At 45.3% G+C, this 16,483-nt stretch overlaps 1 protein-coding gene across 1 annotated transcript in view; it reads right to left on the bottom strand.

The window, feature by feature from the left end:
• Positions 1-1,459, bottom strand: part of PRR5L (proline rich 5 like) — a 126,911-nt gene extending 125,452 nt beyond the window's left edge. Inside the window, exon 1 of the mRNA XM_082410559.1 lies at positions 136-1,459. The gene's annotated coding sequence lies outside the window, so the exon portion shown is untranslated. The remainder of the gene's footprint in view (positions 1-135) is intronic.
• Between the last annotated feature and the right edge of the window lie 15,024 nt (positions 1,460-16,483).

Below are 16,483 nucleotides of genomic sequence, written 5' to 3'. Positions count from 1 at the left end.
CTCCTATTAGGGGAACCATTAACTTCTAGAGTCATTTTCACAATAACATTAAGCCATTTACTTTGCAATTATGCAGGGAATAAACTCCGATAGGGTGTTCCGTGAGCACAGCTGCACACCAGCATCTGGCGTTACCTCTGGAATCCTAGCAGACACGTCTGCCAGCAAAGCGGTTTCTCTGGAGAGCCCCTTGGAAGCTGGACGGGAAAGGCAGCTGCGTCATCAGCCAGTGAAGTCAGGAAGGGGCGGGTTGCCCTGACCACACGAGAAACTCTAGGCTCTGTTCTGTCTTATATACAGAGTCAGGGTCTGTGCTCCAGGCCACAGAAAGAAATGACTAAACTAGTAAAAATAAACACCCAAAGTGATTGAGCATCTATAATGGGCCAGGCGCTGTCCTGTGCACTCTGTACGTGATGCTTTGTAACAGTGAGCTGGGTGCTAGTGTTATTGCTGTTTAATGAGTGAGGAAGGGAGGAATTCTCAAGCCCACATACCTAGTTAGTGGCAGAGCCAAGACTTGAACATGTTTATTCTGATGCTAGATCCCATGCTCTTAACCATCACCATATGCTAAGTCCCAAGTGGGTGGTCATGAAGAGGTGGGCCAACACATTGTGCATGGAAAGTGTCACCTGCTATTTGAGTAAACAAAGAATGTGGTGGCCACAAGCCACTGCAGCCACCCCTAACTGTTTACCCTGAGGAGTTTCAGGATGGAGAAAAGCAGGATACTGGCCCTAGAGAGTTAAGGTGGGTATCAAAGGAATGATTTCAATGAGCCCAGACTCTTGCATCTTCCCATATGTAGAAAAGCACTAAATTCATTAACTTGAGACGTCTGTTGTTGTTTTTTTAATTAACAGTATTCTTCCGATGTTCTGACTACCTGCTCTTTGTTGCAAAACTTCTGTATATCCTGGTTCCGCCCTTACCTCTTCGGAGCTGTCCCTCAGAGCTCTCCGAGAGGCTGTCTTCTGTGCTTAAGTCCTCAGCAAGTCCACCAAAGAAAACATAATTCTTAAATTTTAGGATCTGCATTTTTTTTTTTTTTCAGTTGACAAGATTCTACAGCACTCTGGCTGGCTTGGAGCCCAGCAGTCATATTTCCGAGCACCTACTCAGTGTCAAGCACCCCCAGCGGACCGAAGTGTTGGGAGCACAGCAGTGACATCATCAGCAGGTGGAGACGGTGCTCTCCACCTCAGGCACAGCACCCACCCCACCCTCTGCTCTTCACTTGTACCTTCTCAAATTTTCAACCTACTCTTTTCCTTCTCCCTTTCCCAAAGTCATGGCAAGAGGCAGTCAGGTGACTTACGGTGAGAGGCAAAGCAACTATTTTAATCCATCCCCTCTATGTCTTCCCCTCTCCGAGCCATTCTCTAGATCTCTAGATATACACAGGTAATATATTTATGTACATGTTTCCCAAAAATGGCATTCAGTGAAAAGTCTCCCCCCAGGCCCCCACCCACCCTGTTCCCATCCCCAAGCTCTACCTATTAGTATTTTCTTGTGATTCCTTCCAAACGTACATATATATATATGTAAGACACTACAAACTTAGTAGTTATTAACCCCTCTCACTCCTGCCCATTGTCTTGGAGCTCTTGCCATGTGAATACTTAGAGCATCTTCATTCTTTTTTATAGTTGCATAGTATTCCATTTTATGGATGTGTCATATTTACTTAAGCTTAACAGACATTTTGATGGTCAACAACTTTGGCTATTCGTAAGTTGATAATCTGACTCCTTGTGTTCAGATCTCAATGTTTAGAACTCCGTGAAAAGGAGGGAGGTTGATGGGCATCCCCAAATTCCGACATGGTCTACCACTACAATCTATCAAAGCAAAGAAGCAAAACACACTCAGCAAGAGCCCCATTCTAAGAAGATCCTACTACGCCAGGAGAGACTGCCATGTCCACCTTTTCCTAAATATTCCATTTCCCCTCAGCCCAGAAAAAACCTGACATCTTGAACTAGGTACTCTATACGTAGAACATTTTCTAACTATAATGTTGGGGGTGGGTTATTGAGATAATATAAAACTCAACCCAGCCTAGCCTACAACTCAGGAGGAAGCCAAGCAGGGAGGCCTTTCCTTTGCCTCTCTGGCTGGACCCATTAGGGGCTGAGCAATAGTCCTCTCCACTAAGACATTCGCTTCCCCAGCCCTCCTTCATCCAAGCCAGAGATGCACGCCTGCAGTTGTGAAAATATCTAGCACATCAGTGCTAGATTTGTCACCAAGAAATGGTATGTGTTTCTTCTCTTACCCCTTTAAGATTTTTACTAAAAACAGCTGTGCCAAGCAGCCACTCCTTAGAATGGGACCAGCACTAAAATAATGAGAATTAGGACAGTTTGGATGCCCTTCGGTTTGTCCTAACATCCTTGCCTTCCCTAAACTCAGTCACTGGATTCTCAAGCTGTCTCCTCCCTCCTCCCTCCTCCCACCCTGTAGTTGATGCCGTTGGTGCCCTGCCCACATTCTCTTAGGTGGTACCATTTCAGGGCACACTGGCCTGGCTTTCGATGACCGGCATCAGCATCTCTTTGCCTAAGGGCTTTCCCAGCTACCAGTGTCCACTCTGAGCATGTGCAGGGCAGGCTGGAAGGGCTCAGGAATTAATATCACCACCACCACCACCACCCCAGCAGCCCTCAACCAATGACTGACCAAAGCTGGTATAAATAAATAACCCAGCTCCTTTGCCCCTCAGGTGGGAAAACTCAAAGGATTCCGTTTTATATTGTTTACAAGTATTACCCAGTAGGATTAAGCTCATTGTAATAACTTGCTTGATAAGGTACCATTTACTGGACTTCTCTTGCCTATCTCACTTCCCCACTCCCTGCTGGTGCTTCCTTCTTTTGTCAAATGAACTCCTGGTACTGGAATCCTTGTCTCAAGGTCTTCTTGGTACCAGAAGTGCTCCTAAGAAACAAAATCTCAGGATGGGATTCTGGGAGGTGGATCACTTGACGGCTAGATGGCAGCAAGGACCAGTTGCTGGTGGTAGGTGAGGTGCTGCTAATCCCTAGGGTGCTGTAGCATCAAAGGACTAAGACTCTGGTTAGTGAATTGGGGTGAGACACAGGTGGAAGGGAATGCAATATCCAGCATTGGAGAGATATGGGAGTAAGCGTCATTGTAAAGACTGTGGAGCTGGTTGATTGATTAGAGGTTGAGTTCAATAGGAGCACTGAAGGAAGAAAATGACGCACTCCAATCATTCAACTAGCAACTCAAGTTATGATGTAAAAGCCAGGAGTCCCTACAAGCTCCTAAAGAGAGCCTCACCTCCTGCAGCCAGAGAGCAGATTGTGCTTAAAATCAAGCACAGGATCTGATTGTGTGAATAGCAAAGTGGCAAAGCATGTTGAATTCATAGCCCCAGCAAGTCTCCTATACTAAAGTCAAAGCCCTGGTAGGGAAGAGGTACTGGAACTAACAATATATTACAAGTATGGATTTGCCTTTCCTGGTTGCACTGCCTCAGATAGCAATACTGCTCGAGGGCTCACAGAATGTCTGATTTATTGTCATGGGATCTTGCATAACATTGCCTTGCCAAGGGACTCGCTTTACAGCAAAGGAGATATTAAAATAACCAAAAGATCTACTGGCCTCACTTTATACCACATCACCCAGAAGCTATTTGTCTAATATAAGATTCGAATGACCTCTTAAAAATGCAGGGAAGATGCCAGCTTCAAGATGACACCTTGTGGGGTGGGGATGCTTCAAAATGTAGTGTGTACTTTGAACCAATGATCATTATATGGTGCTGTGTCCCCAGTAACTAAGCTACACAGGTTTGGATACCAAGGAGTTTAAATAAGAGTGGCTCCTCTTGCCATCATTCCCAATGATCCACTTAGAGAATTTGTACTTCTTATTCTTCTCACCTCAGTATCTGCCAGGTTCTGGTGCAGAGGTGCATCCCAGAACTTTGGCAGTGACTGTGTTGTAATTATAGCTGACTTGGTGAGTGTGGTTGAGTCTCTTCATCCCTTCAAGCTTAAAAGTGTTCCAAAACACTCTCAAAACTCTTTAATTGTGGCTTTCAGTTTATAGTCAATGAGAGAAATCTGGGAGGAAGAGAAGGCAAGGAAACATTTTGAGAGACTGAAATTACACACCACTACCACCACCACCATCACCATCATCACCACCACCATCACCATCATCACCACCACCATCACCATCATCACCACCACCACCATCACCACCACCACCACCATCATCACCACCACCACCATCACCACCACCACTATCACCACCATCACCACCATCACTACCACCACTATCACCACTACCATCACCATCATCACCACCACCACCATCATCACCATCATGACCACCACCACTATACCACCACCATCACCATCATCACCACCACCACCATCATCACCATCACCACCACTATCACCACCACCATCACCACCACCACCACCATCACAACCATCACCACCACCACCACTCTCACCACCACCATCACCATCACCATAACCACTACAACCACCACCGACATTTGTAGAGGAAATTCACTGTAAGTTGTTTTCAAACTGGGCTGTAGGAAACCCTAAGGACTCTGAGAAGGTAGCTGGCAGGTTCTGCCAACAATGAAAGACATGGTGCCAAATAATGAGTATTTAAACTGACTGTGGTAGCCAGTTATCAATTTTATATATTGATTTTGAAAAAGAACTCCAATTAACCAAAAGTACAATTTAAAAACCATAACTCTACATGATCATTTTATTTTTATAACCACTCCCAACTTGCAGGTGAGGAAAATGAGGTTCAGAGAGTTTACATGACTTACCCAAAGTCACAGACTAGACATGAGCTGCACTTTGGTATAAAACCACACCATGCCCAGTGCTCTTTGCCTTACAATTCTACTACATTTGAGCACTGATGATGAAACACGTGGTGTAGCACTTTATTGGCCGTGAGGATTGTTTTGGTGAGAATGGGTCAGAGAACAGTTTATAGAAAGTTCTTAGAATTTGAGCTGTTCCAAGAAATTCACCAAAACATCTCCTTCCCTGAGTTATATTCAACACGTGCTGTTCTGTGCCATGTGGCCTGTGGGATCCCAGTTCCCTGACCAGAGATCAAACCCATGCTCTTAGCAGTGAAAGCATGGAGTCCTAACCATTGGGCCACCAGGGAACTCTCCCAGGGGTTGTTTTAATGGGACATGTTCTCACATCTTCTCCTACAAGACTGCCAGATCATCCATAACCTTTGGGTGACACTCAAAAATATCACCTGTAGCAGTCCCCTATGGCTGCACCACTGCTGCAAAATAAAAACTTGTAACTTATGAAAACAAGCATTTATCTTTCTTATTCACAGGTCTGCAGATTGGCTAAGGTGACCCTGCTTCAGTTTGGGTTTGAGTCTGTTCCATGTGACTAATCGTGGGATCCAGAGAGAAGGGGCACTGGCTATCCAAGTCATGCTCTTCTCATAGTGGTTACAACGGAAGCCAGACAGTGTAAGCATTATTTAAAGGCTCTGCTAGTGTCATAGTCACTCACATTCCATCAGCTAAAGCAAATCAATGGCCAAGCCCAAAGTCACTGGGGCAAGAAACATACTATGTCCCAAGCTGCAAGGGAGATGAGTGAAGATTTGCTGAATAAAACTCCAATCTATCACGTTAGCTAAACGCGTGATTCCCAGGAAGCGAGGTCAAGTATATCTTCCCAAAGCCCTCTAACTCTACAACCTGATAATGTCTTATTAATCAAGTCAGTCCTGTAAGCTACCAAGAGGAGACCATCCCAAAGGGACCTTTCTTGAGAGACCCAAGGGGAATGTGAAATGGCAGTCTCCCAGACTAGAGATCACCAAGGTAGAAAGTATCTAGTTGAACTGGGATATTTTTAAAACCCACTACTTCAGTCCTCATGATCTGCCCTAAATCAAGCTTTCAAGCCCGCCTTCAGAGAGCATGGGACCTCCAGGCAGAGAGAAGAGGCAGATGTGGGTGATTTATAAGCTTCATCCTAAATAATCAATGCTTAGCAATGGAAGTCTTGGCCAAGATGCAGAAAGTGCAGTGGCCAGGAATAGAGACCCCTGAGTGTGACAACATAAGCTTGAATCTCTTCTTATGTGGATACTATGGGTTTCCCCACCCAACTCCTCAACATCCATTTCCCCTTCTGCCTTCCAAGAAGAATCTTAATTTTGCTCAGGGAACTCTCCTCCTCAGGGAACAATGACCCACTTCCAACACAAACCTCAGGCTAATTGACTTGGGGTGATTCTATTCCCTTTGCCAGTGATTGGTTCGAGAATAGGTAATGACCTGGAATGGGCCGGTGAGACAAACACTGTGCCTGTGGGGAGAGTTTGCTGGAAGGAAAACATTCCTTCACTGTAAGGAGAAAGCCCTAGAAAGAAACTGACCCTCTCTTCTTTCCCTGAACCTTGTTATGTCAAGACATCACTGCTAGAGCCCTCTGTCTTCCCAAAGATGAAAACAACCTGAAGATGGCAGAGCAGAGAGATGGAAAGGACAAGTGTCCTGAGGACATCACTGAACTGCTGAATCAACCTCCCATGAATCTGGCCCTAACCATGTCCTCGCTTTTCAATGAGATCATAAAAGATCCCAGTTCCTGACTCTTGACTCACAGCTTAACCAGTATCTACCTCAGCCACTGACCAGCACTGTGTCCTTGGGCAAGTCACTTAATTTCTCTAACTCCATTTTTGCACCAGTACCTATGGCATAGAATTGTTGTGAGGGTTAAATGACAATGAATATGAAGCATCTGAAAACTTGCAGCGTCTGGTGCCTGGTAAGGGTGCAAATGACTCACAAGCAAGGTTTGTATTATAGGGTTTTGGGATACCATCAAGCAAGGAAGTGCAGGCCTGGGCTAATAACTGCAACTTCTGTACTTCTCAATGTTTACAGTTGTCGCCCTCTGGCTGTTTCTTCTAGAAAGTTACAATAAAACCTGTCTTTAGGATGGACTGATAAATGTAAGTTGCCCTACCTGAACCTCTGAAGACTGTGAGGGGTAAAAGTCCCATGGTGAAGAGTAGAAGGGGGATACTTTTATTTTTTAAACATTATGTAATTAATACATATTCTCCTTTGAATATGACAAAATGCAGATAAGCAATATGGGAAAAAGAAAAGAAAATTCACACGTGATCCAGTCACCCAAAGGAAACCACTGTGAACGCTGATGTATGGTTCTTCCGAGCTTCTTTGAAAAGAAGAAGAAAAGAGAAAAACAGGCATCCTTGTATGCTACTTCTGAGGGTGAATTGGTGAAGACTTTTTTTGGAGGGCAACTTTGCAGAGTCTTTGAAAATTAAAAATTTTTTAAAAAATGCACCTACACTTTGGCTTGACAATTCTGGTTCTAGGAATCCATTCCCCAGAAACAATAACAGTGGTGGATACTTGGATAGAGCTTATAGAATGTCAGGCACTGTTCTCCACATTTTTATGTTATCTCAGTTAATCCTCACAACCCATGAGGGAGATACTATATTTTTTATAACAGTTCAATTGAGATACAATTCACATACCATACTATTTGCCCACTTAAAGTGTACAACTCAATAGTTTTTAGTATATTCATAGAGTTGTGTAACCATCACCACAATTTTAGAACATTTTCATCACCCCCAAAAGAAACCCTCATTGGTTGTCCTTCCTCACTGCCTCAAGCCTTCAGCCCCCTGGCAACCACCAATCTACTTTCTGTCTCTATGGATTTGCCTATTCTGGACATTTCTTAAAAATAAAATCATACAATATATGGTCTTTTTTGACCGGCTTCATTCAGTTAGCATAATGTTTTCAAGATTCATTCATGTTGTAGCTTGTGTCAGAACTTTATATCTTGTTAATGCCAAATAATATTCCATTGTATAGATACACTGCATTGTGTTTATCCATTTATCAGTTGATGGGCAGTTGGGTTGTTTCTCTCTTCTTGTTAATATGAATAAAGCTGCTATGAATATTTGTGTACAAGTTTTTGTGTGGACTTGTGTTACCATTTATCACGGGTATATACATCTGAGTAGAATTGTTGGGTCATATGGAAATTCTACGTTTAACTTTTTGAGGAGCTGCCAACTTTTTTCTAAAGTGGCTGCATCATTTTACATTCCCTCCAGCGGTGTACAAGGGTTCCAATTTCTTTATATCCTCACCAACCAACACTTGTCATTATCTGTCTTTTCAATTATAGGCATCTGAGTGGATGTGAAGTGGCATCTCACTGTGGTTAATTTGCACTTCCTTGATGAGTAGCGAGAGGTACTATTATTATATTTATTTCATACATGAAGAAACTGAGGCACAGAGAGGTTAATGATCTTACCCACAGTTACTTAGTAAGTGTACAGACTCTTGTGGACACAATAGTGTATTCAGAAGAAAGTCTGCTGCAGCATTGCTTGCTTGGAAGAAAAACTAGAACAACCTGTATGTCTATCTGTAGGGGTTTATCCCTACAGAAAACCATTATCCAGCTTTCAGAGAATGAGGAAGGCCCATTTATTGACATGAAATGAACTCCAAGACATTTGTTGGTGAAAAGTCCAGTCACAGGATCATGTGTACAACATGAACCTACAGATACAGAACTACAGACATCGATATAGTGACCGATATAAATGATATAAATATAGATTGGAAGGCTACACACCAAGCTCCTTAGGAAGTGAACTCCAGAAGAGCAGGGATCTTTTCATTTTGTGAGCTGCTGTATCACCAATGCCCAGAACTGGATGTAGCACATAGTAGCAGTTAAATAAATATTTGTTGTTAAATGAGCAATTCTTTTGGAGAGAGGAATGGGAGGAAGGAGTACACACAGAAGAGCTCATGTTTCACTCTGCAGAGCCATGTCCTCTGGGCATGAATTCATGTAGTAGTTGTATCATTTTTGACACAGAAAAAGAAATAACCTAGCTAAATATAGGTAGCAGCGCAGGGGGTGATCTCTGCTTCCTGTACCTTGACATGCAAAAGGCTCTCCTAATACTCTACATTCAAACTGAAGAGGAAAATGGAAACCTCTAATGTAGCTGCTGTATTTATGAATATTAATGAATAAAAACTGGATGGTTTAAAAAAATTAAAAATTAAAAAAAAATTTTAAAAACCTGGAATTCTTGGGGCCTTTAGCAAGAAAAAAAAAAAAAAAAAAAAATGAGGCCCCCGGAGTGTTGGTATGGAACTGATACGCAGCCTCAGTGGCTTGCTGGGATACACGAGGACCTTCCTGGGCCGCAGTGCCCCTCCCTTCCAGTGAATACGGCTCCCTCCCAATGGCGCTCCATCTCTGGGGTTGATCACCTGCGGGGGACACTGGCTGCTCCTGCCCTACTTGGTATCCCCGGCCTAGTCAATAAGCCGCTCTTCCAGTTAACAGGAATCCAGTGTCAAGATGCCAGCTGTGAATCTTGTTTTCATGCCTGAGGAGATCTTAAAAATCAATAAGCATTAGAAGGACACAGCCAAGTATTTTTCTTTCTACTGTTTTTCAATATTTGTTTAATTTGCCGTCCCTGTGAGCCCTCTGAAGAGTTCCAAGGATCAAGGGCTGCTGGTGAAACAGCACAGGTATTCGCATCATTCAAAGGTAACAGCGTGCCGGGTGGGTTAGGAGACAATTAGGAAAGGGACCAGGGGCGGTGGCCTAACTGTGCTGGTAAACTTAGGGGACAGGACTGACCTACAGGTTACAACAGTTGCAGATGACAAAATTCAAACAGTGAGAATGTCAAGTTGTAGCAAAAAAGATGGCTAGCAGAGTCCAGGGCAAGAGAAATGGGAGCTGGATGTAAAGCAGGCTGCTCCTCACAGATGAAGGGGGTGTTAGGGATCTACTGACACCCTCTGCATTTATCACGAGAAGGATATCTCTTCTCTGACTACGGGACATCCTCTGACCATGTCCCATGGCGCAGGCCAAGAGGGGGCAGGTCCTCGGTGGGGTAGGGTTTGGCACCATCTTGGACTCCCCCCTGCACACAACTGTTTAATCACCAAGCCTTGTTGATTTCACTCCAAAATGACTATCCTGTCCATTTCCTCCATCTCCACCGTTACTGTCTTAGTTCAAGTCACCATCACCACATGTCTGGGCGTGTGCAACCGCTTCCTAAGCAGTCTTCCTGCTTTCCTCCAATTCCTTCTTCACACAGAGAGTGACAGGACTTGAGAGGTAGTACTGCCTAGTGGTTAAGAACATGGACTCTGGGGACCAGGAGATCCTGGTTCCTCCAGGCTCCTCCGGATCTGTGACCTTGGGCAGGTTACTGAGCCCTACTGTGCCTCAGTTTGCCTCATCTCTAAAATAGAGATGCGAATTTTGTAGGTCCCTGGAAAAGGCACAGTGAGGATTAAGTGAACTAATCTAGATGAAGTGCGTAGAACAGTGGCTGCCAGATGCTAACAGCTCAATACTCATTAGGGACATCTTTCTGAAATGCAACCTCCTTGCTCACACCAGTGTCGGGACAAAATCCAGGCCTTCCTACCATCCCACAACTCTGCAGGACCAGCTCTCCTTTCCCATCTCACCTCTTGGTGACTCCCTGCTTCTCACTCTATACTCACATTCAATGTCTTTTTGTTCCTCTAGCAAAACAGACTACCAGGCCTTCACACATGCTATTATGCCCACCTGGAACACTCTCCAGTAAGTTCTTCCCAATCCCCCTTGCCCATCGACAACTTATCTCTCAGGTCTTACATATTTTCTTTGGGAAGCTTCTCTCACCCATCAAATTCAAGTAGGGGCAACTATGGTGAAATGTTATCAGTTGTTGGGAATATATGAGAGTTCATTGTACTCTTGTACTGTTCTTTTGGCTTTTGACTTTTCTGTGTGAAATCTTTCATAATAAAAATTTAAAAATATAAAGTAGCAAGTGCATTGACGGGAAGTAAGGATACTGTGGGAACACAAAGAAGGGCCCCTACTTGGATCTGATGCTCTCTTGTTTCCAAGTACATTACAGTCATCATGACCTTTGAACTCTAAACATTTCAACTTGCACCTTCGAAAAAGAAAAAAAAGCTGAGGGCTATTCTCCAACCTAAACTATAATACCATAATAACACCTACAAAAAATGAGTCATTCTCTAATAACTGAATACTTGGTCTGTATCCAAATTTCCCCAGCCCCTCCCTAATTCCCCTCTTCTGTCTTTCTGCTACATTGCATTTGAATTGCTCCTTTCCTTGGGCTGTGAGCTCCGAGAGGAATGAAATGTGTCCCTTTGCTTCCCGCACCCTGGCACTCAGCCCTCAGTAGGTATTTGTTGAAAGAATAACCTCCGAGTCCCACTTCCTCCTGCTAAGGTCTTCAGCCTCCTGCAGTCCCAGCCCAGCTTTCCCTCTCCACACACATGCACACAGATACAGATACACACACACACACACACTCACTCAGCATGTCTTCAGTGGTCCAAGTCAGAAACCAGAGGGGCATTTCTAGAGGCTTTGGTTGACCTCACATGGCTCTCATAGTCTCTCGGGCCAAATCCCTTCCCCTTTTCATTCTTGAGGCCAAGGCTTCGGTTTGGCCCTTCGTGCTGCCTTGCCCAGCTCCCAGAGTGCTGACCCCTCCACTGCTCCAATGCATTCCCGTCCTGCCTCTACAAGGCAAACCCACTTGGGGGCTTCTCTGTTTAAAGCCCTGTTGGGTTCCCACTTGGGCCCTCCCTCTCCAGCCTCAGGTGTAATCTCCCAGCTTCTCCCTTCTCCCTGTCCCTGCTGCTGCACCCTCACCCTTGATCTCTGGCCGTTCCAAGCCATCTGCTGGCCTCCAAGCACATGATGCTTTTCCATTCCCTCCACCCGAAACACTCTCCTTCTAGCGTTTTGTCTTCCTCTGAGAACCCAGAGAGAAGCTCGGACTTCACTTTTTCCAGGGCCCATTCAATGACCCATCCCTTCCTGGCAGAGTGCCCACAAAGGCCTTGGGCATAATAGTTGTTCATTAAATAATTGCTCAGTGGATGAACAGGAATATCATCCTCTCCTTCCTCCCTGGTCCGAGTCAGCTGCAGCCCCAGCCCACCCCAGTCCAGTCCCCTGGGCCCCCGATGCCACCCAGCCCAGCCCAGCCCAGCCCAGCCCAGCCCTGGGCTGCCTCCAATGGACCCTGGACACAGCCTTAGCACGCAACTTCTGAACAGCTGCCAGACACGTTTTTCATCCTCCCTTTCCTAGGAAATTGTGCAAGAATGGGCAATGGCAGGCCTGGACTTTTTATATTTAAAGAAAATAATTAAAAGTCTAAACAATAAAAAGGTTTCTTAAAAATAAATTAGGAGTTTGGGATTAACCTATACACACTATTATATATAAGATAGATAATTGACAAGGACCTACTGTAGAGCACAGGGAATTCTACTCAATACTCTGTAATAACCTATATGGGAAAAGAATTTGAAAAAGAATGGATATATGTATACGTATAACTGAATCACTTTGCTGTATACCTGAAACTAATACAACATTGTAAATCAACTATACTCCAATATAAAATAAAAAATTTAAAAATCTTTGTATTTTAAGGTTTTTGTTAGGTAGAGTACCTCCTAGGAGACAGAAGGTGAGATGATATGGCCCCTTCTGCCTCGAATAAGGTTTTCAGAACACAATATTGCTTTGATGCACTTCTACAAAAAAATATATTCCACCCACGTCATGGTTCCACTGATTAAGTTATACTGGGGGAGGGGCAAGGGTTTCAAGCAGCGATCTTTTGGTACCTAGAGCTCATCTCACACTGGACCTGTGAACCTTCCTGGTGTACTTGTCACCCCTGGCACCAGCCCCTGCGTTATAACTGGAGCACAAACAAGGATTTCACCTTTTTATCTTTATAACATTCTACTTAAAAGGAAATTTTTACCAGCACAGAACAAAATTCGGCAGGTAAAAGCTCTAAGAACCCGGAGTGGTGAAGGCCCAGAGAAGGGTTAGTAAAATGGGTTAAAGCTGCAATCTACACCTCCTTTTCTCTGCGAGCTGAACAATCTATCTTGGGTAAGTTCCCTAAGCTTTCTGAGCTGCAGATTCTTCTCCTTCAGCTGTATGTGGATATTATCTTTCTCATAGGGATCTTTATGAAAATTAAAGGAGGTGCTGTATGTGTAGCAGGATGAAAAACATGATTTTAGTCTCTGTTTCTGCTGAAGCCACAAGACAATGGATGATGCATTCCAAAGTGAGCTATGACACCATCATGCAGGACTTGTGAAAGAAAACCCTCTCCCCCTTATCCGACCACCTCCAGCCCACAAAGAAGGGTTGGATGAGGAAAACAGTGGGAGAGCAGAGGAGGAATTTTGGAGAGAGCAGTAGGTACCCTCCAAGTCCCAACTGCCCAGTCGTTACTTCTCAGGAGTGATCTCAAAGGCACTGTGTCCCTGGAGCTTGGATGTCATCAAGGGCTGGTGTCTAAATCATGCCTTAGAAACCGAGGATGCAAGAGAGATGGGTGGCCAGCTGGAGTGGGAGGGGGGGCTTTGGATTGACCAGGGGAGAGGGGAGTTGAGTATTTTCTATAAGCCGGAGGTGTGCAACAGGCAACCTTGTGTGTTGTGTAGATCCTTTTAAAAGAACCACCAGGAAGAAACTTCCACAGAAAGAAACTGACAGCTGGGAATTCCCTGGCAGTCCAGTGGTTAGGACTCGGCGGAAGGGGGCCCAGGTTCAAACCCTGGTCGGGGAACTAGGATCCAAAAAAAAGAAAAAGGAAAAAAGAAAGAAGCTGACAGCATCTGTTATGGCTAAATTGTGTGCTCCCAAATTCATATGTTGAAGCCCTAATCCCCAGTACCTCAGAATGTAGCTATATTTGCTGATAGGGCTTTAAAGCGGTGATTAAGTTAAAATGAAGCCTGTAGAGTGGGCCCCAGTCCAATCTTTACAAGAAGAGGGATTTGGACATACAAAGAGCCACCAGGGATGCACATACACAGAGCAAAGGCCACGTGAGGACACAGGGAGAAGATGCCGTCTACAAGCCAAGGAGAGAGGCCTCAGGAGAAACCAGCCCTACTCACACCTTGATCTCGGACTCCTAGCCCCCAGAACTGTGAGGACATAAATTTCTGCTGTTTAAGCCACCTGGTTTGTGTTATTTGTTTTGGCAGCCCTAGCTGACTAATACAGACTGCTCAGATTCTGGGAAGCTAAGGAAAGAGTCTTAGGCACCTGCTTCGAGGGACCAGCAGCTTAGAAATCTCCACAGTTAAGGAAGGAGGGTGTTCTCTGAAGTAGCCACAAAATTGTACCAAGAGATAAAGAAGCAGGTTTCACACCCACCAGGCCCAGCCAGTGGGATGCCAGCTTCCCACAGTGTCAACCAGGAAGTAAGAACTTCCTGCTCCCCTCCACGCCAGGGGGCAGAATCCCCAGTCAGCCAGATGGAAGCACAAGGGGGGAAGCAAGAAACTGACCACAGACCCCCTTTCCCAGCTCCAGGCCCCACTGGAGGAGGATCCACTTGGAAGGGAGTTTGAAGGTCTGGGTTATTGCACAGACCTGGATGTATCAATTACTGACCTGAGGCAGTGCTGGAACTAGAAAGGTAACCAGAAGAGTCAAGGACCTGCGCTAATTTTCATCCCAGGGCAAGGAAAGAGTGGGGCGCCACAAAAAAATTTAGGGGCAGTGATAGCCTCAAATAAAGTTGGCTTCCTGAATATACCTGGTGACTCCTGCTTAGTTAACATCTGTTCTCCTACATATGTGGCAGCTTAGCCTGTCTCTGGTCAAGTAAGCAATGGCATTCATTGAGCAATTATTATCATTCCAAATTCCTTCCCTGTCACCGTTGGACAATTCCATCTTCCTCAAGCTCGGCAAAAGCTAAGGACAACAGGCAAACCATTTAAGAGCTTCTGCGTTCCTGGAGCTTACTACTCAAGTGCTAACGTTCTACAAAGCCAGGGTCCGAACACCACTCTCCATACCTCATGACCCAGAGAAGGAAACTAACTCCAAACCAGCCACAGGGCTGGGCAAGCTTTAGAGTCACATAATGCTCCAGAGAAAACTGAGTTCAAATCCTGACTCTGCCACCTGACAGCTGTGTGACCCTGGGCAAGTTACTTAATATCTCTGTTACTTCAATTTCCTCGTCTATAAAATGGAGATGATAAAAGGAGCCATCCCATAGAGTTATTATGTGGAATAAATGAGGAAATAGATGCAAAACATTTAGAACCTGCCTGACACAAAAGTTAGCATTATACATAGTTACACACAGCTAGCATTATAGGTCAGTGCCCCTCAGAGTGAAACCTTGCAATAACCTTGGTTTATTGTAAAGAACATGACACAAGATGCATGGTGATGCAAACCACAGATTCTAGAACCAGACTGCCTGGGTTAGAATCAACCAAGAATGGAAAGCACATTGTATAAGTGTTTGCTATAATTCCTAGCAGTACAGTCAGATACGTACAGTCATACATATACACAGACAACACATAGAATAAGAGCTTAATTCCGGCAGCTATTATTAGAGAACTAGTCTTCTCAACAAACTCACATGGACCCTGAAGTTTCTGGTCACCCAAAGACATCAGAGGCATGGAATGGGGGTCAGATGGGAAGAGTGCTTCCCTACTCGGGAGGCGGCAGAACTTGACCTCAGTTGCTTTTGCTTCTTTATTTGTTTACCAGCAGACAGTGGCTCTTAAGCAAACAGGGTACCTTGAAAGCAGAAACCCATCCTCCTCGGGCCAGACCTTCAGCCATGACCTCCAGCACCCCCTCCCCGCCAGCAGCTCTCAGCCTCTCTCCTGTTACCTGGTCTGGTTCCTTCCTCCAGGGCAGGCCCCACCTGGCAGGGGAGAGGCGAGGTACCACGGCCTTTCAGCCTCCCGAGAAGGTGACATTTCCACAGTGCCCAGCTGTCCCTGGGGCTGGCTCTCCACTCAGTTCCCACCGCCCTGGGCCCTGAGGACCAGCGGGGAAGCAGGCGGAGAAGATGAAAAGCTGACACCCTCCGCAGGAAATCATTGTTTAACTGATTCCAGGACTGAAAAAAAACAAGTGTGACGCTGGAGAAAGGAGAGCAACGTGCCATTCAAGGCCATTGTTACAGCCTCCTCTCTGTGTATCGGGAAACAAAGAGGCCCTCTGTGTGTGAGCACGATGCTGTGTGTTACCAGCCACTTCTGTGTTATTCCTGGGGACGGGAAACGGGAAACGAGGCCACAGTGCCCTTCTGGGTCTGGTGCGCTCTGGACTTTGCTAACACAGTCACCAGGCCAGTCAGAGCTGGGAGAGCAACTTCAGACTCCCAGCCCATGGTGTTCTGTAGTGGGGGCCAGGGACACCCCGTCAGGAGTGACCTGGGTGCGTACTAGTCTTCTAGGCATGGCGGATTGCCAAGTGCCCCTCCCCCTCCCTCTCTTCTTCTCTTACCAGTTTTCAGAGAC

This window comes from Balaenoptera physalus (assembly GCF_965194825.1).
Source record: "Balaenoptera physalus genome assembly, chromosome: 10".
Lineage (NCBI taxonomy): Eukaryota > Metazoa > Chordata > Mammalia > Artiodactyla > Balaenopteridae > Balaenoptera > Balaenoptera physalus.
Note: the sequence above shows the minus strand (reverse complement) of the source record. Positions and strands in the feature narration are given on the sequence as shown.